Source organism: Mustela lutreola, chromosome 17, assembly GCF_030435805.1.
Source record: "Mustela lutreola isolate mMusLut2 chromosome 17, mMusLut2.pri, whole genome shotgun sequence".
In the NCBI taxonomy this organism is placed as follows: domain Eukaryota; kingdom Metazoa; phylum Chordata; class Mammalia; order Carnivora; family Mustelidae; genus Mustela; species Mustela lutreola.
The window spans coordinates 47859699-47887668 of NC_081306.1; the positions used below are offsets into that span (position 1 = coordinate 47859699).

The window sequence follows — 27970 nt, forward strand, 5'->3', positions numbered from 1 at the left end:
CAAAGTGGTGGTATGAGGAGGTAGGGCCTCTGGGACATTATTAGGTCATGAGGAATGGAGTCCTTATGAATGGGACTAGTGCGTCCTAAGAGACCCCAGGGAGCTCCCTTGTCCCTTCCGCTATTTGAGAACACACTGTAAATATGGCTGTCTATGAACCAGGAGGCAGGCCCTCCCAGAATAAAATCTGCAGGTACCTAGTCTTGGATTTCTCAGCCTCCAGAACGGTGAGCACAAATTCCTGTTGTTTTAAGCTGCTACTGGGCTATGGCATTTTTGTTATAGCAGCCCAACTGGGCTAAGACATACTGCAAACCGGGAACAGCGCAGATGTCCACTAACTAGTGAGGGGATAAACAGTGTGTGCAAGCTAGAGTAGGGCTCTGGGGGACTAAGAAGCAATCAACAGGAAGGGACTATGGATAGACACAATACTGATGAACCTCAGAAGCATGATGCCAAACGAGAAAAGACAAAATGATGACATATTGTATGACCATTTATGGGACAGAAACAGCAAAACTGTGGACAGTAAGATCAGATCAGTAGTCGCCAGGTGCTGGGGCTGGAGGAATGAGTCCAAAGGGGCATGAGGAACTTTTGGGGGTGATGGAAATATTTCATATCTTTCTTGGGGTGGTAGTCACACACACGTGTAAGCTATCAAAATCCATAGAACTGTACATCTAAAGGGCATTTGGAATTTAGATCTCTAAATATTCCATCCAGCGTCCTTTCTACATGGAACCACAGAAGAAAAGTCTCAATACCAAAAATGGTTGTATTTCTCTTGAGTATTGGGGTTGCTGTTATTTTTTGAAGACTATGAATCATATAATGGGTCAGAGTTACCTTCCTGCTTCAGCTGTGAAAGCAAGGAGCTGGCTGTCTGACATGCACTAGGTATTACCTTTGACATCATTTTATTTCTCCTACTGTCATTTGACTTTTGACCTGATTCCTTCCTAACAAATTCTTTTATCTCAATGTGATCTATGTACCTTTCTGAGACTAAGTATTTTCTTTATCGTGGTATAGTCTACACAACCAAGCAAATAAATACACTATGGGATATCTGATCGATCATAGAAGTGTCTCCTCCTGACAGGTGCCATTAAAGTGCATGCCATAAAATCCCAACTCATGGAAGCATAGTATCATGTAATACCTAACTTGTTTTATTCATTTGTGGATGCTTCCCTTCACAAGGAACAAGGATCAAACACAGCATTATTGGGACAAAGTCAACAGAATGGTATACAGGAAAGAGAGGCCTAAGGAAGTTTATCTTGGAGAAGAGAAAAGACAGGGCATATACAAAAAAGCTGTCTTCAAATACTTTATAGCTCATCAGGGAAGGGAGAGCTGAATTAATTCTGATTTATTCTATTAGCTTGGGAGTGGAATCAATGGGCGAAGGCTGTTCCAGGACCAACGGGGGCATAGTATGCAGAACATATGTCTATGGAACAGAGCAAAGGTGTGATGTATTATCCAAGGAAAGAGTTTCTGGCAGTAGATAAAACCAAACACGGGTTAGATGATCACTTGTTTGAGATCTCATACAAAGATTCATTTAGATAAATGGTCACTCCCTTCAGATCCCAAGATTTAATAGTTATTTAATTCTATCAGGAAACAGTATCCTTCCAATAAAGACCAATTTATTTTGACCATGCAAAGACCATTATTTTTTAACTTATCCATTTGCTTTAAAATATTAAGTCGTATCATAATGTCAATAGGTTAGAACAAGTAAAATGTTTGTAGCAAGCAAACAGTCTTACAGCTATTCTGGGATCAGGCCCTTAAAAAAGGAGACACAGAATCATAACTAGAGTTTGAGGGACACTTCCTTGCAAAATATACCCTTTCCTTGCACGGCCAACTGCCCTTTTGTGCCCTCTGGAAATAGGCAGGCAATATAGCACTCTGAATGGAAGTTAAAGTAATTTCCCATTTTGTCCTTGTGCTTGAACACTTAGGCAATAAAGCTTGTGACATTTTCAATAAAAAGCAGAGAAGGAGAAGTGCTCCTTAGTCACGGAAGAGCATAAGCCAGCATCATCCAGCATTCTCCCATTTGACAAAGCCCTATCTTTGCTAAACAGCCAGACCTACGTTTTAAAAACTCACTTCCATCAGCACAAGGGACCTTAGTATACCTGGTTCTGCAAAACCATGAGCTTATTTCAAGCTGGCTTGAATGTCGAGAGTTCCAAGGCTGGGTCAGTTCACCCAAAATTCCCAATGGACACAAGTAACTGGTGAGAAATACCCAGAAGGCATTTTAGATCTCACGAGCAAACTAGGAACTGAGCAAAGGTGAGTAAAATCGATACAGTAGTATGACTGGGAATTACAGACACCTAGCTACAGAAGACAACTGAAAAGGGGGCAGGGGGCGGAGAATGAGTGTGTTTACTGGAAGGTACAATCTGAGAGAGATCAAAAACCAAGGACCTGAAGAGACATTTTTTTTTCCCCAAAGACGACATCTGAATGGCCAACAGGTCCATACAAAGATACTCAACATCACTTCTCCTTAGGAAATGCAAGTCAAAACCACTGTGAGATACCACTCACACGTGTTAGAATAGCTAATACCAAAAAGATAAGCGATCACAAGAGTTGAAGAGGATGCAGAGAAAAGGGAACCCTTACTGGTGGGAATGAAACTGGTACCAGCACTGTGGAAAACAGTATGGAGGGTCCTCAAAGAAATAAAAATAGAAATACCATTAAAAATTCTACTTATGAGTTTCTACCCAAAGGAAAGAAAATCATGTCTCAAAGAGATACCTGGAGCCCCAGGTTCACTGCAGCATTGTCCGCCATGGCCAAGAAACAATGTAAGCATCTCTCAACAGATGTATGGATGGAGAAAATGTGACATATATTGGAATATTTTTTGGTCATAAAATAGAAAGAATCTTGCCATTTTCAACATGGATGAAACTGAAGGGCATTATGTGAAAAGAAGCCAAATTGAGAAAGACAAACATTGTATGATGTCACTTATATATGGAAACTAAGAAAGCTTAACTCCTAGAGTAGATTGGTGGTTGCCAAGGGTTGGGGGTGAGAGAAATGAGGGAAGTGGTCAAAAGGTACATCCAGTTAGAAAATGAGTAAGTCCTGGGGATCCAATGCGCACCAAGCTTTGCGATACTGTACTGTGTACTTGAAAATTGCTAAGAGAGTATTCCTTCAACTTTCTCAACAACAAGGAAAAAATGTCAGCTCTGTGAGGTGATGGAGTGTTAGCTAATCTTATTATGGTCATCATTTTGCAATGTATATGTATATCAAATCATCACTCTGTACACCTAAAACTCAGGATGTGTTACGTGTCAATTATATCTCAGTAAAGCTGGGGGGGGGGGTCACCAACAAGAGGAGACAGATGATGTCAGAGCACACTAGCCTCACCAGACAGTAACATTCTCCCCAAACTGCAAAGACACTTCTCCACAGCAAAGATGGTTCATGTCAGTAATTTCACAAACCTTAAAAGGTTCCACTATGGGATTAGTACTGCTAAGTACTAATTTATATACATTTTGCATGATCCACACGACACAGCAAGAAGCAGCGTCATATTATAATCCCCATAAGACAAGTGCAGAAACAGGTTCTGATGCTTCAGCTATCTACGTTCAGTCTACATAAAAATCGGTGATTAGAGGTTTCCTACCCACAAGGGGACCCAACAAATGGACCAGAATGGCCTCCAGACATCTGAACGCTGATATATTGGAATTTTCATGTGTCTCTCTGGAACCTTCAAGTCTTCCATGGAGACACAGGTCAACCCTTAACACTGACATTCCGCCAGTTCTGAACCTCGCAGAGAGTAATGCATATTTGCATTTTATTGCACACCTGGAGGAAAACCAGCTTCGTGCATATCTGACTTCAAAGGGGTTTGCCCAACAGACTTCAAGTTATGTGGCCTTTAGAAAGAACCATCATATGGAAGGTTTTTATGTTTTTTTTTTTTTAAATTGTTTGAGTTGATATCCGGAGGGAGACCATTTTCATCTTCTCATCTATTTATGTCTGCTGGGAGAAAGTTCAGGCACTTCTACTCATGCAGAGAAAAACAGCCGGAGTGTGAATATTTGGTCAAAGGTGCGTCCACTTCTCTGCTGGCTCTGTGTCATTAGTGACAGATGATGTCAGACAAAGCTGTCAGATGAGATGGAGAAGGTACGTGGGGAGGGAGCCATCAATTTCCAACTTAGGAATGTAGCAGATTTTAATCAGCTCCTCTCCCTTGATTACCAGGCAGCTTTTGATATTGAGCTTCAGTTAAGAGCGCATGGGCTTGGCAGTGATCGACAGGCCTTTTCACTCCCCTAATTTGGTTCGGTAAAGCAATCAAGCATCACTGGCTGTCTCCACTGCAGTCAAGAGAGGCTCATTTGCAGACCAGCAAAGCACGTGGCCAGAATGTGGTCTCTTGAGACCTCTTGTTTGCTCCCCAGATTTTGGGGCTCAGAAGCCATCTCATGTTAGCTCAAGGAAGGACCGACCATGCTGTCAGCACTGAACCCCAAGAGACGCCCAGCAGTCACAGCCATGCTTGCCCTTCAAACCCCTCCAGCCAGCCCCGAACTGGGTGGCCCAAGCCTAGGCTTGGTGGTCCCACAGCACCTGTGCAAGTAGGTGCTCAATGCATTTTTTTCAAAAACTACTCTGTGCTACTTAACAGGTGCATTTCCTGGAAATTGAATTCTGCTTCAAGTGATTCCTGTTTCTGATGTTTGCACCAAAGGAAAAAAAAAATGGATAAACTCATAGATACGGGTCTGTGACCCAGAATCCAGCAAACTCAGTGTGTGGTTTGAGCAGAAATGTGTCCTTTCCTGGTTCAAGATGTAGGCTTTTGAAACCAAAGATGCATTTGTAAACTGTAAACCCTCATTAAGAATTTTGGACCTGGCAGGTTTTTAGAATTTATGATGACTTGATGTGAGTACGGCCTAAGCCCTCCCCTTCATTATTACCGCAGTGCTGCAGGAGCAAACAACTAGGGTAAATAAAACTACAGAGCTATATTTAAGTAACTCGAGAAGAAAGAAAAGTGCTAGGGACTTTGGCAGTTTAATTGAGGGTATAAAAGGATGCTAATTATCAATGTGTCTCAGAGCTTCCATTTAAAAACACTTCTTACAAGTAGCAGTTAATTCCAATTACCTAGATACACAAAAATATGGTGAAACACTGTGAAAAAACCTCATTTCTTGAGAATGCTTATGTAATGAGAGCTCTCTAACTAACTCAGGCTGACCTTGCCCGTGTTGTCTGAAGGGACACAGTTCAACCAAACGTGCAGTAAACATAGTGATCGTCTTTATGGATCGGCTCTCCTTGCAGTAAGGACACGACGAGTCCTGCTTTCTCGGCTCCTGGGGAGGAACGGATGGCCGGCTCTCTGAGGCTGGGGGGCACCTGTTCCACTGCTTTCTCGGGGTGTTTCCTTCTGCTCCTATTCAAACTGACCATTCCATCCCTAAAGACTCTAGGACAGGGCTTGGTGGACAAGAGTGACATGGGATACCCTGTGACCTGATCTGTCGGCAAGAACAAGGGGGCACGTACCGGCAAGTTCTAAGGAAGCAGCCATCCGCAGAGACAGCTGTAACTTGGGAAATGTAGGAGCAGATGTTCTTTCCCCAGCCATGCTGCCAGCTGGAAGAAACACACCCAGCACCGGGGAGGGGGGAGAAGAGCGGGTCACAACCGTGTCCCTGCAGCCCCGGCCTGGACAGGGGAGTTCTGCCTAGATGAGCAATTAGGTGGGAAGCCAGCACAGGCTCCAGGGGCGGCAGTTCTGGGAGCTGAGACCAAGGCTCCCGAGATACACTCTTCCTGTTCCTTCTGTTTGGGAGAGGAAGGGCCTGTCCTCCAGCCAGGACCCCCCAATGGGCTTCGCACCAGCAGGGCCTTCCGGTGAATCCAGTCAGTCTCTGGCTCGGTCTCCTCTCATCGGAAAGACGGATGTTGAGCATTGAGAGATGTGCGCTTCTAGGCAGACCCACCCCCAACAAGCAGGGCCAGGGAGAGCGCCACAGCGGAGGCACACGCCTAGAAGGGGATTTGAACCATGTTCCAGACTCCTGCCACCCATCCAACTTTGACCCCTCCGGTTTGCGACATCTGGGTTCCAGGTCATTAAGAAGAATGAAGTTTAAATGATAACCAGGAGAGACGTCTGCACCCCACGCTCACTGCACCGTTATTTACCACGGCCAAGACAGGCAAGCAGCCCACGTGTCCACTGATGGACGAGGGGCACAGAAAACATGTGTGGGTACGTATATATGTGTGTTATTCCACCATAAAAAAGAATGAAATCTTGCCATTTGCAACAACATGGATGGAGCTGGAGGGTATTATAACTAATGAGAGAAAGGCAAATACCCCATGATCTCACTTAAATGGGGAACCTAAAATCAAACAAAAACCCAAACTTGTAAATACAGAAAACAGATCAGGGGTTGCCAGAGGTGGGGGGTGGGTGGGGGAACAGCGGCTCAAAAGGTGCGAACTTGCAGCTGTAAGATAAACTAGTCACGGGGATGTAATGTGCCAGCTGGCAATGCTAGTTAACGATACTGTCTTGTACACATGGAAGTTGTTATGAGGAGAGATCGTCAAAGTTCTCACCAGAAGAAAATAAGATTATAACTACGTGTGGAGATGGATATTAACTAGACGTATGGTGGTGATCACTTTGCAGTACAAATACTGAATCTCTGTTGTTCACCTGAAACTAATAAAATGTCATGTCAGTTATATCTCAATTTTAAAAACCCCCCCTCAAAAAAAGAATGAAGTGTAATTCCAACGTCAGAGCCAGTATTTACATTCTCTCTCCTGCCCATCAGCCCCTGTAGACATCCCTGACATGACCAACACCCGCCGTGTGCTTCATGAGGACACCTGTGCTCTTGAAGACCCCGTGTTTCTCAGACCCCTTCAATGCGTGACCTGTCACGTCCTCTCCTTCCTCCATCTTCCCTTCTGATACCAACTCCAGTATGAGACACAGTCACCAATTACATGAAGGTGTCTCTACTGGAAATCTCGAGGACACTCCAGTAATGCTCGACTTAGTGTTCCACGAGAGACCATTTCCAACTATACACAACTGATTTAGAGGATTCTCAAAATAAACCTTTTTTGGGGGGGACAGGTATTTGGGCCTAGGTCAACCAGTGTCTTTGGACAGTGATTTCAGTCAAGAACAACATCATAACATCATCATCATCATCATAGAACAAAATGCTGTGAAACGTATAAGGGCTGAGAATAGGGCTGCGTGCCCGGTCAAGGTGAGCACGAAAAGGTCATGGACAGTACGTGTCTCTGAGTAGGGCTGACCAAGAAAGCAGAGGAAAAGGCAAATCTGGCAGCGGGATGGGTCCTCCTGGAAGCCCTTACTTCAGAGGAGTAGGTGAAGGACGTGGTCTGGGACCACACATTCCCGGTGCTGAACTCTGTTCCTTTTCCCAAAGCTGCCCACTCTCCAGATGCAGAAACACCAGAAGGATTTTGTCTTTGAGTGGTCGTTGCCTCTACCAGTTCCTACATGGAAACTGGCCCAGGTTCACAGCATTTGGGAAAAGAGGGCCAGCCAGTGGAAGGGCTGGGGTGTGCCCAGAAATGAGGTGAGGTAGGTCCTGCCTTTGACACTTATCCTATTTGAAAACAAGGAGGACTCACGACCGGGTCAAACTGCTTCCTCCAACCAGACACCGTAGTCAGAGGGGTTGGTATACGGCACTCAGTGTGACAGGCCTGTCACATGGATGGCAGACACCTGCAGGGTCTTACCACATAGATGCATGTGACACAGTGCTCACAGAAAGCAAGGCAACTTGCAAATTGCAAAAAGAAAACAAAATCATCTGTCTTCATGCCTATCACAGTAAAGCCAGCCAATCCATATGTTACCTGCTACCAAAGATGTGTCTGAAAGCGAAGTACAGGCTCAGAATCTGAATTTCCTGCTTGTGTCTGGAAACTTCCCCAGATCCCTGGTGGGAGTCTGAGCCCACTTCTCTGTCCAGCTGGAGGTACTCACCCAGGACCTTGACTCTTGAGCCAGTGTTGCAAAGAATCAGGAACTCTAGAGAGTTCTTTGGGGAGCTGGCCGAGGAGCAGCCGTGGCCCGAGTTCTGAGGTTTGGAGGGAGCACGAGCTATGCCTCCAGAGATAAGCAGCAGAGGTTGTGGGGTCCTCTGGGCCCCATCCTTGACAGGCCTTTGTCAACCAGCCTATCATCCCAATGCACAAAACTGGATTCATTCACTGCTGTTGGCTCCTGGAGCCCCAGGCAACACGACAGACCCACTCTCATTTCTGTGACGGCTGTTTCACCAGCAGCATCATGACGCGTCCCACACTTAGCGGCCTCGCGGGGAAGACTTCGTTGGGCAGCCTCTGACTCTCGGTTTCGGCTCAAGGCATGACCTCAGGTCCTGAGGTTGAACCCTGTGTCAGGCTCTGTGCTCAGCATGGAGTCTGCTTGGGATTCTCTCTCTTTCTGCCTCTCCCACTCATGCTGTCCCTCTCTCTCTCTCTCTCTCTCTCTCGCTCGCTCGCTCTCAAATAAATAAATAAATAAAATCTTAAAAAAAAAAAAAGGAATGAAGTTGTTCTTAACCTCAGGAAGCTAAAAACCTAGCAGGAGGGCACCAGTCACGTTGGCACTAGCAGGGCAGACTGTGAGCGCCACTCCCAACCCCACTCCGATCTAAGGGAAGGAAAAAGCAAGGCAGGGTCCCGTTGAAGAACAAAGTTGCCAAAAACTGAACCAAAATTTAAGGCACAGAATTGCACTGAATGTGAGAACCTGTTGGCTTCAGGTATGGTGACAAAGAGAGGTAGCAGGGGCCTCCTGTCCTGCTGGGAAAAAAAGACTCAACCCGCTCCACATACAATGGGAAACCTGAGAGGACACCAGCCCCACTACTCAGGAAAGGCCATCAGGTCCCCACAACCCTCTGGGTAGACACAGAGCTAATCCCAGGGAGACCAGAGGAGGCAAACAAAATTCATTCCAGGGCATGAGCCCGGATGCCCTGGGGGTCATACTGTGTCTCTGATAGTATCAGGGTCACCCGAATTCCAGATAATAATCAGTGAGGACATGGAAGTGGCAGTCACAGTCTTACTTAGGGGATCATAGAGACACCGGATAATTCTGAACTTTGTAGGAGAATGCTAAAACACTTATTTTAAAATGTAAAATAATAGAAATCTAGAGCTTCCAACTCGAGGAAGAAAAAAGGTGTGTGGGTGTTGGGGGCATGCAGTGTGCTCAACACGTAAAGAATGCAACCCGCCCGAGGGCAACGGACAACCCGAGATGAGGACGAACACGAGGTTCCAAAGCTGACACTAATCTCCTCCCGGACCCCTACACAAAAAGGGGATTTAATTTATCTGTTTAAAGACAGACTACTGGTGAATTTTTAAAAACCCAGCTCCCGGCTGCTCATAAAGACAGACCCAAGAAAAAAATACACAGGAATGTTAAAAAGAAGTGGAAGAGAAGTATGTCAAAGAGTGGACATGAATAAATCATAATCTCCGAGGTGGGGAAGATAATAAAACCAAACCAAAAAATATTGGTTTGAAAAAACCAATGATATAGATGGGTCTCCAGCTCATCTCGAAATCGTCCGGTAAATTATTAAGTATCAACAAGGAATCAAAGCAGAGGTCTCTGGCAAGGAGGTCCGGAGAAACGACCTGGCTACCTGCCAGCAAAGTCAGTCGATTCGAGTGGAACAGAACAGGTCGGTCAGGCCTTGCAGAAAGAGTCGGATCTTCCTGGAAAGGGCAGCCGAGAGCGAGAGAGACCGGGCAGACAGGCCCGTAGAAAGGAGGAGGTCGAGAAAAGAGCAGGAGTCCGACCGAGAAGAGTCAAATGCGTGGTCAAGGCCGCAGGGTGCGTCGTCCACTCTAGGCTGCCCCAGCACGGGGACCCGCTCACCCCACGAAATAAACGGTAACAGGAGAGAGAATTTGGTGAGCTCCCCTCAACACTCACCTTACGCAAGACAGCAAGAATGATGTTGTGAAGGGGAATGATCTGAGTTACATACAGGGGGTTCCCAGGTCCCCGAGGACTCCGAGGAGGACCTGAGCAAAGCTAACGGGTCCCGGCATCCAGGGCTGCTGGCTGAGCCCGCTGAAGAAGAAAGCCACGGGGCAGCAGATCCTGCAGTCACATAGCTACACTCTGTTCTACTCATTTCTTCTAGATGCTTCTCCTGGGGAAAGACGGAGCAGCTCTCTCTCCTGGGATGGTGGTGTCTGGGCTGGAGTTGGCCGCAATCTAGGCTTAAATTATTCTCTCTACCTTTGCTGTTACCCAGAAGCCCTGAGTCACCCAGAGGTAGGAGTTGAACAGTGAGTCAAACAGATCAAGAGAAGGTGCACCATCCAATCGAAACCTTGGCAAAGAACAGGAGCAGGCAAATCACCGAAGAGGAAAACCAACGGCCGATGCCCAAGGGGGCGGGGTCACCCTCTCCAGGGCTAAAGGCAGAACAAACTAAAATGAGCACAAAATCCGTTTCATGCTCTGCATCCTGGCAAAGGGTGAGCTCATGGATCAAGGTGTGCAAGGCCCACGCCAGGGCCGTTCGCTCTCCAAGGGTCCACCCTGGAGATACTGAGGCACAGACTCATGGTGGTTGTGACAACAGCACAAAGACTTGCAGATGATCGTGAATGACCAACAGCAAGTCATGGGGTCTATCAGTGACAGTACAACGGACTACCCTTCGGCATTTAACATAAGCTTAATGGACACGTAGCAACATGGATAAATCACAGAAAGCCTCCTGAGTAAAAATAAACACCCAGCTAGTTGCCGTGTTCCTCCATCTGGATGGGACTTCCAGAGGAGAAGCTGTCGTAGACACACAGCGTGTGGGAATCCGGTGGCCTGGAAAGGAAGTCTTGATTCCAAGGCCACATCGATTTAAGGGGACTGCAGGTATCACTTCCTGTTGATGCCCCCCCCCCCCCTTTTAAGGCTTCTTGTTGTTTCTCTAGAAGTCCCTACACCTAAAGTGGGGCTCAAACTCACGACCCTGAGTCTGCATTGCACGCACCTGACTAAGCCAGCCAGGTGTCCCCTCCCATTGTACCGTTTACAAAAAGCTGCAAAACCAGAGTACTGTTTACAGAACATATGCGCGTAGCAAAAGTACAAAAATATGGGAAGATAAAAAGCCACTTTGACATAAGAGAAGCCAAGTCTCTAATATTTAATGTCTTAAATTCTGAAGCAAATATTACTGTTTGTTCAATATGGGTGACTTGTTACACAACACCCTGGTATGTTTGTTCTGTCCTTTCCTGTATGAGTGAAATATTTAATACTTAACAGTCTTGTGGACAAAAAAAAAAGTCACAGGACCACCAGGGTTTTCTTCTAGGAGCAGAGGGACATGTCTGTCACCGGATATGTTTTCAAGGGGCAAAAGGAGACAAAAATAAAGTGGTACTTTGTTGATGTCACCAGTGGTGCTTATTCAGCATCCTGTTACCACAATAAAACGCTGGTTTCAGGCAGGGTGGCTCGTGGGCTGTTACGTAAGTGACACAGGCCACTGTAAGGACATGGGGGTAGGGTGCTGGGGGCAGGAACACAGATGGGCTTCCTCAGTGAGGACTGACTGAGGCAGAGGCTTTGCCACAGGGCCGGGGGCGCAAGGGTTTCCTGGGGTCTCAGGAGGAGGGCAGGGAGGGAGGGGCTGTCCTGGCAAAGGTGTGTGCCTGTGGGAAGGCGTGGAGGTGCGTGGAAGTGTGGTATGGTCAGGACCGTGGGTAATTTTGGAGGCTTGCTGGGTAGGCTGGTGAGGGGGGTGCCGGGGCCTGGGCTGACGAGGAAAGCAGGGCAGATGGAACAGCGTCTGGAATTCAGACTCTGTCCCAAGGGAGAAGTGGAGTCTTTGAAAGATTCTGAACAGAAGCATGACCTTGAAGGCTCAGCCAGGTCCTGTGACTTTAGACAGATAAATGTCTCAATGCGCCTGAACGGTGGGCTTGTCTCTCACTCAATGTCTCCAAAGACAGGGACTCCGAAGTCTCCACCCTTCATCTGCCACAGTGCTGCGTGAACATAGCTGGGCGCAGAGAAGGGGACTGCCCTAAGGAGGGACAGACAGGAGGGGAATCAGACCCCAGCCCTGGAGCCCGACAGGCACAGGGAACAGGGGAGGGGTGGCAATGGAAGGCTGCATCAGGCTGGCAGGACACGTGCCCTGATGTGGCAGTCCACACCACACGGGTCTAATAACGGCGGCCGCAGTCATCATCGCCATCAGGGTCACCATCACCATCATCATGACCATCACCATCATCATAAGCATCACCATGGCAAACACTGATACGGTGACTTCTGGGTGCTGGAAGCTATTCTAAGGGGGTTACACAGTTCAGTTAACCCCATGAGGCAGGTAAATCATGACCCTCACTTTAAAGATGAGGCAAAGGAAGCAGAGAGAGGGAGAGGGAGTCGGACTGTGGTCTGACAGGTCAGAAGGAGCACATGCGGAAACTACGGACAGCCTGGGATCCTAACTTCACACTAGGCTGCCTCTCAAGAAGGAGCATGGATCGGGAGTGTCCTGCCAGGCAGAGAAGAGGTGGCAGGGGGTGGGAGGTTGGGAGGGCACAGAGCATCCCAAGACCCCAGGCCTTGTGGAAACTCTAACTATGAAGTATGCCCTGGCTGTGAGAACAGGGTCCAGCACGAGCAGAACCTGGGTCATGAGAGCAGATCTGGTTGACCAGAAGTTCGACCCTCTGCTTGCTATTCCGATGGAGAACGCTGGAGAATGAGAGAGGGGGCTGAACACAGCCAGTGGGACAGTGTGGCATGCACCTCACACGTCGCATCCCATCCTGTCTTCTCGGAGACCTCGTCACGTGGCTGTTCCTGGTAGCCCAGGAAGCTCTGAGGGCTACAGTGATGCGCTGACGGTCACATAGCACGTGGGAGGCAGAGCTGGGAGTGAAGCTTGCTCAGAAGCCCTATGCTCTTCCCTATGAGCGCACACTGCCTCTTGGGAGTACCCACCAGCTGAATATGAGTGCTGGCCCAGAGTCAGACTAGATTTTCTTGCTAATTTCCCCAAAGAATACATGCAGAAATAAATAAAAAGGAAAGACGGTCAGTACCAACTGTGAAATGAAGATAAGAGAAGAACACAGGCCAAAATCTGGGAGGAACGTCCACCAAGGGCCATGTTCCTGGGAATTGATGTAGAAAGAAACCACCAACCATTCCCTCTGAGCCACAGGAGGAAAAACCACACTCAGAGACGTTGGAAAATCACATTAAATTACCTCCACGCTCTGTGACAAATCCCAGGATGCTAGGGTAATGTGGATTAGGAAAATAAAAGAAAATGCTAGCATAATGCTTTCAGAAAGAGAACAAAATACAAAGGAAAATAAACATTACCCTGATTAAGGGGGGAAAAGTCACTGAAAAAAATCACTGTTCACAAAAAAATAATGATATTTTAAAATAGAGTCTTCAAAACATCCAAGAAGATTTGGTCACAATGGAACAGAAGTAGGAAGGCCCAGAAGGAGAAAAAAGTTGAAATAAAGAAAAAGGAAAGGATTTCAATAAGAGAAAAGAGAATGTTAAGAAACTCAAAAGCCAAGAGCAAAGTTAAAATTACACTGAAGGGGGGCGCCTGGGTGGCTCAGTGGGTTAAGCCGCTGCCTTCGGCTCAGGTCATGATCCCAGGGTCCTGGGATCGAGCCCCGCATCGGGCTCTCTGCTCAGCAGGGAGCCTGCTTCCTCCTCTCTCTCTGCCTGCCTCTCTGCCTACTTGTGATTTCTCTCTGTCAAATAAATAAATAAAATCTTTTAAAAAAAAAATTACACTGAAGGTCATACACAGCAGGACATACGCACCACAAGTCAGAGGAGTCCTATGCAGCAGAATGGTGTGAAAAGTTCTCAGAACTTGGATGGAAAATAAATGCAAAGAGAAGTTGACAAATAATAAGGAAGATAAGAAAAAACAACAAAGTTCAACCTAAGGATTTGTCTGTTGCACAGGAGAAAAACAAAACAAGAGCAAAAGCAATGCTGGAGAATGCTAGAAAGCTGCCAGGTAGAAAGAAGGCCTGAGTTGACATATCAGAAAAGCTTCCTGAGATCCAGGCAGAGTAATAATAATAATAATAATAATAATGATAATGATAAAAAGACCCATTCTGCCCAATATATGATTTTTTTAAAAGATTTTATTTATTTTTTGACAGAGATCACAAGTAAGCAGAGAGGCAGGCAGAGAGAAAGAGAGAGGAGGAAGCAGGCTCCCTGCTGAGCAGAGAGCCCGATGCGGGGCTCGATCCCAGGACCCTGAGATCATGACCTGAGCCGAAAGCAGAGGCTTTAACCCACTGAGCCACCCAGGTGGCCCCCAATATAGGATTTTTAAGTAAATAAAAATTATAAATATCAGGCAAAACAAAACAGGTTCTCTACAAGGAATATAGTCAAGATGTCTTCCAACTTCTCTACAGACTACACAAATCGATGAACACACATCTGACGAATTTCCAATGATCTGTTCTCCCCGCCATTTTCCTTAGAGGAAGACGGTGGTTCTACCTGCCATTTTCCTTAGAGGAGGAGGGGTAGCCACCACTTGGGATACACCCAGCAACCACTCCCCTGCCATTCTCCTTTCTTAAAGAAACCTGATTTGATTTGGAAGACCAATGAGTCAAGCTTCAAGGGTCGATCAGAAGAGACCTAAGCTGGGCAGACGATCCCATCTCTCCTTGCTGGGTACCCATCTTCTCACATTCCCCTGTTTCTGGGGACAAATACGTGGTTCTATTTGGGCCAATGACCTTTAAAAGGGACATCAACCTGGAGTCTTCTGAGAAAAGTCTCCCTTGTAAGAAAGAATGGTTAACACCAAGAAGGCCTTTCGCCACCGTGTCACCCCACCACAAACACAGTTCTGATGCCTGAAACTGTAGAGGCCATCCTTCAGCCAGAGGGAAACATGGATGAATGTGAGGCCCCCACAGGATGAAGACGGTGGCACGAAAGACCACACTGCAGGATGACATCAGCGAGCCTCTGTCCCAACGGCCTGCTCCGGACACCACACTAAGGTAGATCTCTGTTCTCTAACCCATGGGGAGGTTTTTTTGTTTGTTTTTCATTTGTTTTCACTTCTAACTGAGAGTACTGAGAATATAAATATTAATAGGCAGAAAGAAATTCCCTCTTCATCACCGCATCCTTTGAGAAAGCATAGGTCCAACAAAATTGAACACGTTTGCCAAAAGAAGGCTGTATCAGACCTTTCATGAAGCTGCTCTATTTTCTGGAACTCCAAGAGATGAACGGCGCGAAGGAGGAGACGTTTCTACAATTTACTTGACCATGGAACTTGTGTTTCCCCTTGAGAGAGCATGTGGAAGAGTAAGGTTCCATGTCAGATACTGTGAGAAACAATGACAGGACACCGAGGTTAACATTTCGTGACCCAAGAACTATATATTCAACCATATTCTTATTGTGTGAGCAAAGTGACAGAAGGATCTTCTCAAATCTGCAAAGGGCTTGAAAAACATGTCTCTTGATCCCTAATATGAAAACAACGTTCCCCAGACAACTGACAGAATAATAACTAACAACTCAAATACAAGAAATTTAGAGTGTAGGGGAGGGTAGGTGGATCCCTTGGGGAACGACTGACTCTTGGTTTCAGTTCGGGTCATGATCTCATTCATGGTCAGGAGATGAAGCCCCAAGTCACCCTGTGCTCAGCAAGGAGTGTGCTTTAGAGTCTCTGTCTCTGCCCAGCCCCTCCACTGGCATGCTCTCTCTTCCCCCCACTGCCCCTCAAATAAGCAAATAAATAAATAAAACCTTTAAAAGAAGAAACTCCGAGTATAATAAATGGTAATGTAAATAAAAACTTTTTAGAAAGAGAAGTAAAATGAGCCATTGTAAATACGGATGCAAAACCACCAAACACAAACACTAAAAATATTCTGGAAAAAGAACACTCCGTGATTACAAGGAGATGTTTAATAATAATGGACTTCTGGCTGGGACAACATGGTATAGACCCATTCCTCCCTGCTTGTCTGCCAATACCCCTACCACCCATGGAAGCAAGATAGGAGGTAACCAGAGGAGAACTCTCAAAGGTGCTAGGAGGAAGGTGAACCACCAGTTCGAGACTCAGCAACAGAGAATGACACCAAGGCAGATCATCTTACATTCTCCCACCCAATGGAAGGAGATAATCCAGATCTGACGCTTTCTGTCCCTTAAAAATAGCAATGGAGGGCTGTATGCGTAGGCTCATTCCTCCCCCATATTGAATGAGAGCTCCTCAGACAACACAAGGCAAACCCACAATGGGTAAAGGGGATCTCCTGGAAGCCTATTAATGATAAACAGCTAAGGCAAGTGCTCTCCTTCCCTGGCAACCTGAAATTCCCACAGGAATTTAACAGGATAGCCCCAGCAAGAGGGAGACCAACCCAAACAAATGGTCCAGCCCTGTCCCTGTGGGCTTGAGACTCTCTAGCTCTGCTCAGAGACTGAGGTCAAGAGTGAAGTGGATCTCATTGTGGTTCCACTGGAGTAAGTGGACTCAATAAACATCAGACCTGGGAAGCACCCTTTGTCCCTCTCAGTTAGGGAAGAACCCTTCACAAGATATACCTGGTTTAGAAAGCCTCTTGCTTGAGGATCTCCGCCTCCAGAGAGATACCCATCATTCTGGCCCAAGAAAACCCTTTCCATGCCTCAAGCAGCATGAGGAGGGGTGAGTGGGACACCCTGCAGCACCAGAGAAACCAAACAGACTAAAATATGATCATGAAGGCTATAAAATGAAGCTGTCATTTGGAACCATGGCCCAAAAAATAAGCCAGGATGTGGAACGTTAATCCTAAACAGGATGGCTGCCCCTAAAAATAAAAGATTTAAATAGAACACAGCATCCACTAATACATTAGGCGAAATGTCCCAGATACAACAGGAAATCACCCATCATCTGAAGAACTAAGGAAATCACAACTTGAATGAGAAAAAACACTTAATGGACACCAGTACGTATGTGAATCAGACACCGGATTATCTGACAAGGATTTTAAAACTCCTTCAACAATCCATCCCATGTTCTCTTGAAATAAGTGGAAAATGAGAAAATCTTAATGAGGAAGTAGACGTTATTGAAAAGAACCAAATGGAAGTTACAGAACTGAAAACCACAACTGCAGAAATAAAGAAGTTGCTGGCTGAGATGGTAGAGATGAGAGGTTAGTAAAAGTGAACTTGAGGACAGGTCATGAGTTCACTCAACATGAACAGAAAGTCTACATAAAATATACTACATGTCTACATATATATGTCTCTATATATATACAAACTACTCAGTATAAATCACAGACTTAATATGTAAAATTTAAAACTACGTAACTTTCAGGGGGGTAAAAAAAAAAAAAAAAAAAACCAAAACCACGGAAAACCTTTGTGATCTAGGTCTGGGCCAAGAGTTCTTAGACTTAACACCAAAAGCACAATCCATAATAAGAAAAATCGCTGGGTTGGACTTTATCAAAATTAAAATCTTTCATTCTGCCAAAGCCCATGCACAGAGGATGAAAAGATAAATTGTAAGCAACCGATCTCACAAAGGAGTAGCACCTAGAATACATAAAGAACTCTCCAATCTCCACAGTAAAAGCCAACCAAACAAAAAGAGCTATCTAATGCACATATGGGCAAAAGATATAATGAGACATGAACAGAAGGAGACATACAGATCATAAATAAGCATTGGAAAAGATGAGCCATCATGGGAACACAAATTATGCAATGGGAGAGCACTACACACCTGCCAGAATGGCTAAAATGGAAACAGCAACCCTACTGAAGCTGGTAGGGATATGGAAGAATTGAATCATTCACACATTGCTGGTAAAACCTAAAATATGGTGGTCACACTGGGAAACCATTCATCAGTGTTGTATAAAACCAAACACACAATTACTCTATGACCCAGCAACTGTACTCAAGGGCATTTATCCTAGGGAAATCAGAACTTTTGCTTACCCAAAAACCTTCCCACCAATGTTAACAGCAGCTTTGTTCGTAAAAGCCAAGAACCTCAAACAGCAAGATGTTCCTCACAGGTAAATGGTTAAATAAACTATGGTACATCCATACGGTGCTGCAGTGTTCCTGGCAGAAAGGAGCAAAGTCCTGACAAACACAACCTGAATGAATCTCAAGGATACTAGACTGAGTTATAAAAAAAAAAAAAAAAGTCAATACCAAAAGGTTACATACTGTACAATTCTATTTACAAAAAGTATTTACAGTAACCAAATGTTAGAAGCAAAAAACAGATCAGTGGTTGGTAGCAGGTAGGGACAGCACAGGGCGGGGGGTGTGGGCTGTGAGGAACTGTTCACCGCCTTGATTGCGGAGGCAGATACACAAATCTACACATATGACAAAACTGTGTAGCAGTAAACATGTATACACACACATACACATAGGTACAAGTAAAACTAGGGAAAGCCAAAGAAGACTGGTGAGTTTTCAGTGCCAATATCCCATTTATGACATTGTACTATGACTGTGCAAAGTGTTATCATTTAGGGGGAAATTGGGGAAGTGTACTTGGGATCTTTCTAAATCATTTCTAAAAACCACATGTGGGTCTATAACCATTTCAGTAGAAATTCTAAACAGACAGAATGTACAATGCCAGATTAACAGAGGTGGAAAGTGAAATCAGAGAATAAATACAAGCCAAATTGCGTGTTCAGGAAAAGTCAGTATTATTCTTTTGACTCTAATACTCAGACAAGCATCATTTTAGCTACACATTTCATGAAAGTAAAAATCTGTAAAAGGATTATAACATCATTTAATTTAAAAGATAAACATAGAAAACAATCAGTATAGCAAAAGAGAAAACAAACGACACAGCTTAAAATAAAAATAATAATATAGGATCACTGAATTGTGAACAAACACCAGTTGTAAAAGGATTGCCAGGGGATTAGAGACAAATTCTATTCAATTCGTCTATTAAAAGGCAAATTCTCTCCAACTGGCTTACAGAAACTAATCTGACACTATGATTCTTTTTAAAGAGAAGGGTACCTAAAAAGTAGGATTTTTAAAAGAAAAAGGATGGACAAGGATATATCCAGTAGCAACGATTAGATGAAAATGAGAAGAACTTAGTATTAATATCAGAAAAGGAGTGTTTAAGACACAAACGGTGGATGGGCCAAGAATGCTGTTTGTAGGTATTGACGGTAATAATGGATCGTAATGAAAATGCCACAGTCTGATTCAGTGAGTCGCTCTACCTATGAAACGACACCTGTGCCTGGCCCCTTCTCACTACCTCAGCCCTTCCCGCCCTAGCACAAGCCACCGGCATGTCTCTCCAACTCCTGAAATAACCTCCCACTTCCCATTTCCACTCCAGCCCCCTGCACTCTTACAGAGCAGCAGTGATACCGTTGGCATGGAAACCAAATCATGCCACTACTTAAAACACTCCAACGAATACTATTTCTACGGAAAATTATATCCACTCCTCATCTAGCTGGGACCTGAGACAAAGAGCTCCTCCCTAAGCATCAATTCATGCTTTCTTAATAGCAACAGTGCCCTCGATTTCAACGTCTGGGAACATGGCTGTCCAGAGGGAAGACCACGTTTCCCGACATCCATTGATGTGTGGCAACAGGACCAGCTCCTGGCCAACCAAGTCACTAACTTCTGCCCAACGGGACTGAAGTAGAGGGGGTCCCTACAACTGCTTCAAAGACCTGTGCTTCCCCTTTCCCTTCCCTTTCTGATGGCGTGAAGGCACACGGGGACATACGCCACATGGACAGGGCAACACCCGGGGGCTTCAGAGCATTGAACAAGCTGGGGCCTGGGGGGTAAGATGCCAAACATGAGCACTTTGTGGGACGGGTACATAGCAACAGAGACACAGTGGGAGGGTTGGTGTCACCATCAGACCATCTCAGCCACTTTCCGCTGCACCTGTGTCCCAACACAAGCCTGTGATGTCCCACAGAGCTGGTCTCTGCTGACATCTTCAGCTTCACCTCCTACCACGCTCCCCATGCTTCCCAGCTCTACTCAAGCATGCCTCATGTCGGGGCCCTAGAACCGGTCATTGCCTCCCCTGGCGAGCACTGTACCCAGAGCTTGCACAGTGAGAAGCATCTCGTGATCGAGGGGAGAGCCTGAATGTCACTTCCTCTCCATCTTCTCTTCACTCTCTGTTTAAAGGTGTCTAGTACCCACCCTGTGTGCCCTCTGTTGTAGTATCCTGTTCTATGTTATGTCATGGAACTAAATATATTGGCTGAGATTATCTGAGATTAGGATCTTTGTATTTAATGTCTCTCTTTCCCCTATGCCCTGCACTAGAATATAAATTCTGTGAGAGCAAGACACTGAACCTGTTATTTACAGCTATATCCATACTGGCCCAACAGGAGACTTCCCACAAGCATTTGCTGAATGGGTCAATCAATCGACTTAAGAATGAAGGACAGTATCAAAGACACACACACACACACACACACACACACACACACACAGTCCACAGACAAAATGAAGGAAACAGAACTGAGGCATTCACCACTCTCAATCCAAGACAGACTAGGAAGATATAAAATAAACCAGGACTTTCAAGATTTTAATGCAACTATTAGTGGAAAGGGGGCATACAGTTCTTTCTCCTACTAACTGTGAAGGTACTTTACCTTGGTACCAAATGGCATTTGCGGAAAGTGAACACACCCTGAGACCCATTCGATGGGCACAGTAAGCAGCATGAAGAGATCACGTAAGTGGCATTCTATGACCGCACCGTAATAATAAAATGAGAAATTAGTAACGTTTATTTTGTCAGTGTCCCAAGATTCATTGTTTAGACACCACACCCAGTGCTCCATGCAATGGCGCTCTCCTCAATACCCACCCCCCATTGTTAAGACAGTAGATTCTGAACATTTCCAGCATAGGGAAAAAAATTTTTCTTTTCTTATATCTATAGGAGAGGACCGATGTCAAACTTCCTTTAACAATCAATTCACAATATACGTAAGCCAGATCATCGTGACGTTTGCCTTAAATTGATACGGAGCTGTAGGTCAATTATTTCTCAATAAAACTAGAAAATAAGAAAACTAAGAAGATGTAGTAGTGGTAAAAAGACACTTGTAAAGAAATTCTTAGACACTTCTGTGTACAATTACATGTTCGTAAATTAAGTAACTTTAAGGAATTGGAAACTTCCAGAGGATAATATAAATTTTCAAAACAGACTAAAGAAGGGGCACCTGGGTATCTCAGCTGGTTAACTGTCTGCCCTCAGCTCAGGTCATGATCCCAGGGTCCTGGGATCGAGCCCCACATCAGGATCCTTGCTCTACAGGGAGCCTGCTTCACCTTCCCTCTCCGCTGGTGCTCCCTTTCTCACTATCTCTCTCTCAAATAAATAAAGTCTTTAAAAAAAAAAACAAAAAAACAAAAAAAGAGCTTGGGAAGATTCAGGGCCCTTAATGGCTCAGTCAGTTAAGCGTCTGATTCTTGATCTCGGCTCAGAGCTTGATCTCCAGGTTGTGAGTTCAAGCCCTGCACTGGGTTCCAAGTTACAATTAAGAGGAGCTCTAACACTACACTTACAGTGAGCACAGCCCAAGACATACAGAGATGTGGACTCAACACGCTGCACACCTCAGAAACCCGCAACAACAGGTTTAACAAGTGTTAAAACAAACAAACTCAGCAAGATTCTATTTGGACATAAGGATGAAGCCACTGGTGCAGCCCTTTTCTGAGAATGTGACCAGTGACCTTCTCCTCTTCCTGGCCAAGCTCACATGTCAGCCCACCCCTGCCACAGACTCAAGGACCAGTCATGAATTTATTTAGAAAGGGTTTTAAAAATTATTTTCAATTTTTCCTGATTATAAATTCAATTTAGAGTTTCATCTAAAGTGGGAGTTTTCAGCATAATCATTGGATATAAGGTGACTGACATGCTGGAGGGGGCGGGGGTCACGTGGGAGATTTGGGTGGGCGTGAGCCCTTCAGAGGCCTCCATGAGTTTTTCCTCCTGATGGCTCAAGGCTGTGATTCGGATTATATGCCTTCATTCTCCCATCCCGACTCTGTGCTTTGGTTACCACAACAATGGGCCCGTGTATTAGAAACTCCACTTTTTTTTTAACCACTGAAAACGGTTGTTTTATAATACAATTTTGTTAATTTGAAGTTTTTTAATTTCATTGACTAATAACAGACTAGATCATACTGTCTAATGTAGAAATTTCAGGAAACAGAAATAGGGATCAAGAAAAAAATGACATTCACCTTTATTCCAAACCATAATTATGAACATTGTCAGAATTACTGCATTTTCTCCAGTGTTTGTCTATGCATATAACTGGACTGATAACAGATGCAGAACAGCCATGTAATTAGGCTGTGCGCTCAATCTCTACAGACCGTAGAGTGAAGACATTATTTTAAACACTTGTACAATATTCCATCTCTGTAAGTGCCTTTTCTACATCTCTAATTTCATATGACAGAGTCTTAGACATGGAATTGTTTTTAATTATAGGGTTTAACACTGGAAAAGTTGTAACTAAGCATCACCAGATAGCTTTCAGGAAAGCTGTACAATCCACATTTCTACCAGCAGTTTGCGTTAGTTTGCTGACGCGCCCGTGGCGGCGCTGAGGGTCCCCTACTTCTATCCTTCTCCATCCGGTCTGACAGGTGACAACTGTTACTCAGTCACCACTTTAACATTTCTTAGATTTCTAGCGAGCCTGGACTGTCTTGGTGTGTTTGTTGAAATACGGACCAACGGACGGTTGCTCCTCGCTGCACCGTCTACCGTCCTGTTAGGCGTCCATGTTGCGTCAGCAGTGGCTCTCACATTTGTTTTCTTCTGTCAAGTGCCGTATTTGCCCTATTTCCTTGAAATATTCTTCAAATTTAATAGCTTAATACCTTTAAGATTTTACTTATTTGACAGAGAAAAAAAGAGAGTATGAGTGGGGGAAGGGGCAGAGAGAGAGAGAATGTCACGCAGACTCTGCACTGGGGCCAATCTCATGACCCTAGGATCATGACCTGAGCCAAAATCAAGTGTTGCACGCTTAACCGACAGAGCCACCCAGGTGCCCCAGTTTAAAACTTTTATGTATTACTGGGTATTTACCCCAAAGAGACAGATGTAGTAAAAACAAGGGCCATCTGTACCCCAGTGTTCATAGCAGCAATGGCCACGGTCGCCAAACTGTGGAAAGAACCGAGATGCCCTTCAACGGACGAATGGATAAGGAAGATGTGGTCCATATACACTAAGGAGTATGATGCCTCCATCAGAAAGGACGAATACCCAACTTTTGTAGCAACATGGACGGGAGTGGAAGAGATTCTGCTGAGTGAAATAAGTCAAGCAGAGAGTCAATCATCATATGGTTTCACTTATGTGTGGAGCATAAGGAATCACATGGAGGACATCGGGAGATGGAGAGGAGAAGGGAGTTGAAGGAAATCGGAGGGGGAGATGAACCATAAGAGACTGTGAACTCTGAGGAACAAACTGAGGGTTTTGGAGGGGCGGGGAGTGGGAAGTTGGGGGAGTCAGGTGGTGGGTATTGAGGAGGGCACGGACTGCATGGAGCACTGGGTGTGGTGCATAAACAATGAATTCTGGAACACTGAGAAAAATAAAATTAAATGAAAAGAAAAGAAAAAAATTAAATTAAAAGAAAAACTTTTATCTATGTTTCTTCCACTGCTTTAATGCATAGAAAGGCATTTCCTGCTTTGAAAACTAGCTACCTATTGACATATGGTTTCCCTCCCTTTTAAAAACAGTTAAAACTTACAGACTAACAGTCAATCACACCCAAGAATAAGGATAAATAAAAGAAAACCCCCACTACCAAGGTCTAGATCAGACCAGTAAGTGGGACCAGATGCACGTCCCACATGCCAGGCTCCCTAAAATCTCAGTGGCTCACGGGCTTTCAACCTGGAGCAGGCGTCAGAGCCTCCCAAGGAGCTTACTCTAATGCAGGCTGCTGGCCCCCCAGCCCCGGGTTTCTGATTCAGCATTCCTGGGGTGGGGCGCCGACATGTGCATTTCTAACAAGTCCCAGGCGGTGCTGGAGCTGCCCAGTCAGGAACCACACTTCAAGACCCAGGGCCGAGGCTAATGGGTTCCATACTCCCTGTCTCACAGGTAAAACCGCTTTGGGGATTCAGGCAGTTGCTGTCAATCTAACAGGCCTCATGACGGGCCCCGCTTCTGAAGCTAGTTAGGTTCTGTTCGATGATGAAGATCTGGGGCACAGCAGTTTGGGATCCGAAACTCAGACAAAATACTGGGGGGAGAACGATCCTGCTGGTGCCAGATTTGATGTGAGGAGAGACTCAGAATGCAATTTATTCTTAACACTCAGTAAAGATCTTGGGTGTTTTCTAGATCTCAGCCCCATGCAACAAATGCCCCACAGGACAAGATTTCTTCTGTTTCTTCGTTTGCTTGACCTGCAAGCTTTACCAACAGTAAGCCTCGTGGGCCAGGTAATCTTTGGTTTTACAAATGAAAATATTGCAGATACTTAAGATTCTTGACTGAGCTGCATTTCCTTTCCTTTCATTTTCTCTTTCTGGTGATAGAATTGATGCATGCCCACTGCTGAGATTCCGGAAAATACAGGAAGATGGGATCACTCATCATCCTACTGCACACGGCAAATCACTGTTAATGTTCTGATACATTTCTTTCCCATATTTTTGTGCGTAACAGATCTGGGTCATAATGTAGCTTTTTGTAGTGCCCTGTTCATAGGGCCCAAGCATGGAATGTCAAGTGCTCTCAGTTGCCCATGAGTCAAGAACTTTAAGCACACCTCCCTGCTCGTCTCGGCCACGGCCCAGGGGCGGGCACAGGAATGTCCCAAGCAAAAGCCTGGGACCTGGGCTGGGAAGGACTGGTCTTCAGGTCAGAGCACAGGTCAGCGACCAGGAGTCTGAGACCAAAGCAGAGATGGAAAAGCAGGGAAGGCGTGAGACCAGAGCAAGGGTCTAGGATGGAGGGACAGAGGCCAAGCCTGGAGAGGTTCCTGTGGAACAGCTGCAGGTGCTTCACTACATCTGCTGCTTTTTCTCCCACCAGATGGGGAGGAGTGGACAGCCGGAAAGCAAGCCGAGCAGGCCTGGCGTTGGAGAAGTCAGCATAGCAGCCCTTGATCTGGACCATATCTGGGGCTGGGCATCCCACACATGCTTATGTGAGGACAACTTACAGTGTCTTGGACATTGCACATGGCCGTGAGATTAGCGAGCTATGACAGTGGCCCGCTCGCATAGACATAGGCAAGTGAGGTTCAGGATGGTCAGACAATACTCTGGGGCACTCTCGGAACCCAGGGAGCCCCTATAAGTTTCCTGTTCCTTGACCCCCAGCTTCGGATGTGTTCCCGTACACCCAGTGGCATCCAGCGAACAGACCCATTTGCTCATATATTTATGTGTTTTATTTAAGACAGAAAGTCTAAACCAGTGAAGTCTTGACACATCCGCATTGTTGTGGCATATAAAAATCTGGTAGCGAAGGAGCCTTCGGTGTTTTACCTGTCTTCCCAGGAAGACAAATCTGAGCTCTCCTTGCTAAGACAGACTCCTCTCTCTCTTCAGTGGGAGAAGAGTTTAACAGAAGTGCTGGGTGGACCCCGGGGCTGGGAGAGCTGTTTGATATGCCCGGATCCCTGCCACCATCCTCGCCCTGGCATGCTGTCTGCAAACTCGGTGAAGATCAGCTCTGTATAGGCCTGGAGGTCACGGAGAAGAGTAACGTACTGCCCTAGTGACTCAGGTAAGCCTGTGACGCAGGAGCAGGGCTCTGTCCCCTGCCACCAGGGAGCATCTCCTGTATTCACCACTCGTTTTTCGGCTACAGGTGGCGTCACCATGCAAAGCAGGAACGAATGGCAGAACAGCAGTGACTCAGAGGACCCCACCCCCTTGCAGGCGCTATCAACCCAAAACACCGAGCACTCAAACCACCCCGTCCTGAGTCCCAGCCCCTTCCAGCCTTCCCTGGCCTCCTGTCCACTGTCAACACACAAGTCCTAAGGCTGACTTCAAAACCGTTCCACATCTGCTCCCCAAGCAGATCGCTGCAGTGAGGGAAACACACAAAGTTCATGAATGAAGGGTGAGAATACAATAAAAATTTCCAGCAATTATTATTTGCTACATAAGAGAGAGGCTCTACACCGGCTGCCAAGAAATCTAGGAGCCTCAACCTCAGAGGGCTGTGTGCCCTGGGAGGCCAGAGACCCTGAGGTCTGGCCCTCGGATCACGCTCTTTGGGAAGGGGTTTGTGTTTGTAGACAATTACATCCCACCTTCACTGATAACCAATTTCCTGCACAGAGCCAGCAGCTCTTAACTTTTAGGATGAGCACCAGCTGATAAAAAGCTGTTGAGCAGAATCCCAGTTGATTTTATTTTCCTCTTGGCACTGTGGGCTAGAATGCCAGTGAGGAGAGAGCACAGGGAAATGGTTTCAATTAGCAAGATGAGCCTCGTGCCTGCTAGGATCACTTCTCAGAACACAGAACAGCCGCGGTCACAGGTTTTCTCTGAGGTAGGAAGAAACCAAAGGCTGGGGAAAACCAAAGGCTGTGTGGCAATGTCAGACCAGAAGCTGAAGCCAATTACAGAGTCTTTACCCTCTGCAGTGGTCAGTCTCCAAGATGGCCCCGACGACTGATGGCTCTGGGTATTCGCCAGGAGGTGTTCCTCTCCCTTGCCGAACAGGAATGGCCGTGTACCCAAGAGCATGTTCCAGAAATGATGGAGTTTGACCTCCAAGAGGAGGCCGTACACAGCACCATTGCCTCTGCCTTGTGCTCTCTTGCATCATCTGTTTTGAGGGAAGCCAGCTGCCGTGTCATGAAGGTACTCAAGCAGCACTATGGAGGGGTCCCTGTGGCAAGGACCTGAGGCCTCCTGCCAACAGCCCATGTCACCTTGCCAGCCACATGGTAAGCCACCTTGAAGCACTTCCTCAAGCCCCAGTTGAGCCTTCAAATGATCACAGCTCCAGCCACCACCTTCACCGCCACCTCACAACAGAACCACTCAGCTAGCTGCTCTCACATTCCTGACCCACAGAAACCATGATATTGGACACATTTATTGTTGTTTTCTATTACAACCTATGGTGTAATATATTTTGCAGCAAACAGATCAGACATGCACCCTCCAAGTATACCATCCTACCTACCTATATCTGTAAGAAACCAACATCATATTAAAAAGTATTCATCATCATTAGTCATCAGGGAAATTCATATCAAAACCACACTGGGATACCAATTCTTACACCTGTGAGAATGGCCAAAATTAACAGGACAGAAAACAACAATTCTTAGAGAGGATATGGAGAAAGGGGAACCCTCTTATACTGTTGGTGGGAATACAAGTTGGTGCAGCCTCTCTGGAAAACAGTGTGGAGATTGCTTAAGAAGAAATTAAAAATAGAGCTTCCCTATGACCCTGTAATTGCATTACTGGGTATTTACCCCAAAGATACAGATGTAGTGAAAACAAGGGCCATCTGTACCATGGTCATAGCAGCAATGGCCACGGTTGCCAAACGGTGGAAAGAACCAAGATGCCCTTCAACGGACGAATGGATAAGGAAGATGTGGTCCATATACACTAAGGAGTATGATGCCTCCATCAGAAAGGACGAATACCCAACTTTTGTAGCAACATGGACGGGACTAGAAGAGATTATGCTGAGTGAAATAAGTCAAGCAGAGAGAGTCAATCATCATATGG

General features: G+C 45.7%; 1 protein-coding gene and 1 long non-coding RNA gene across 7 annotated transcripts in view; one reads left to right on the top strand and one right to left on the bottom strand.

Annotated features, from left to right (window-relative positions):
- Window positions 1-27970, bottom strand: part of CALN1 (calneuron 1) — a 495943-nt gene that overhangs the window by 140000 nt on the left and 327973 nt on the right. The gene's annotated exons all lie outside the window — the stretch shown is intronic.
- On the top strand, window positions 141-26361 carry LOC131819585 (uncharacterized). The gene is made up of 2 exons (XR_009349247.1): window positions 141-227; window positions 25814-26361. It is a non-coding gene; the product is annotated as an uncharacterized LOC131819585 (long non-coding RNA).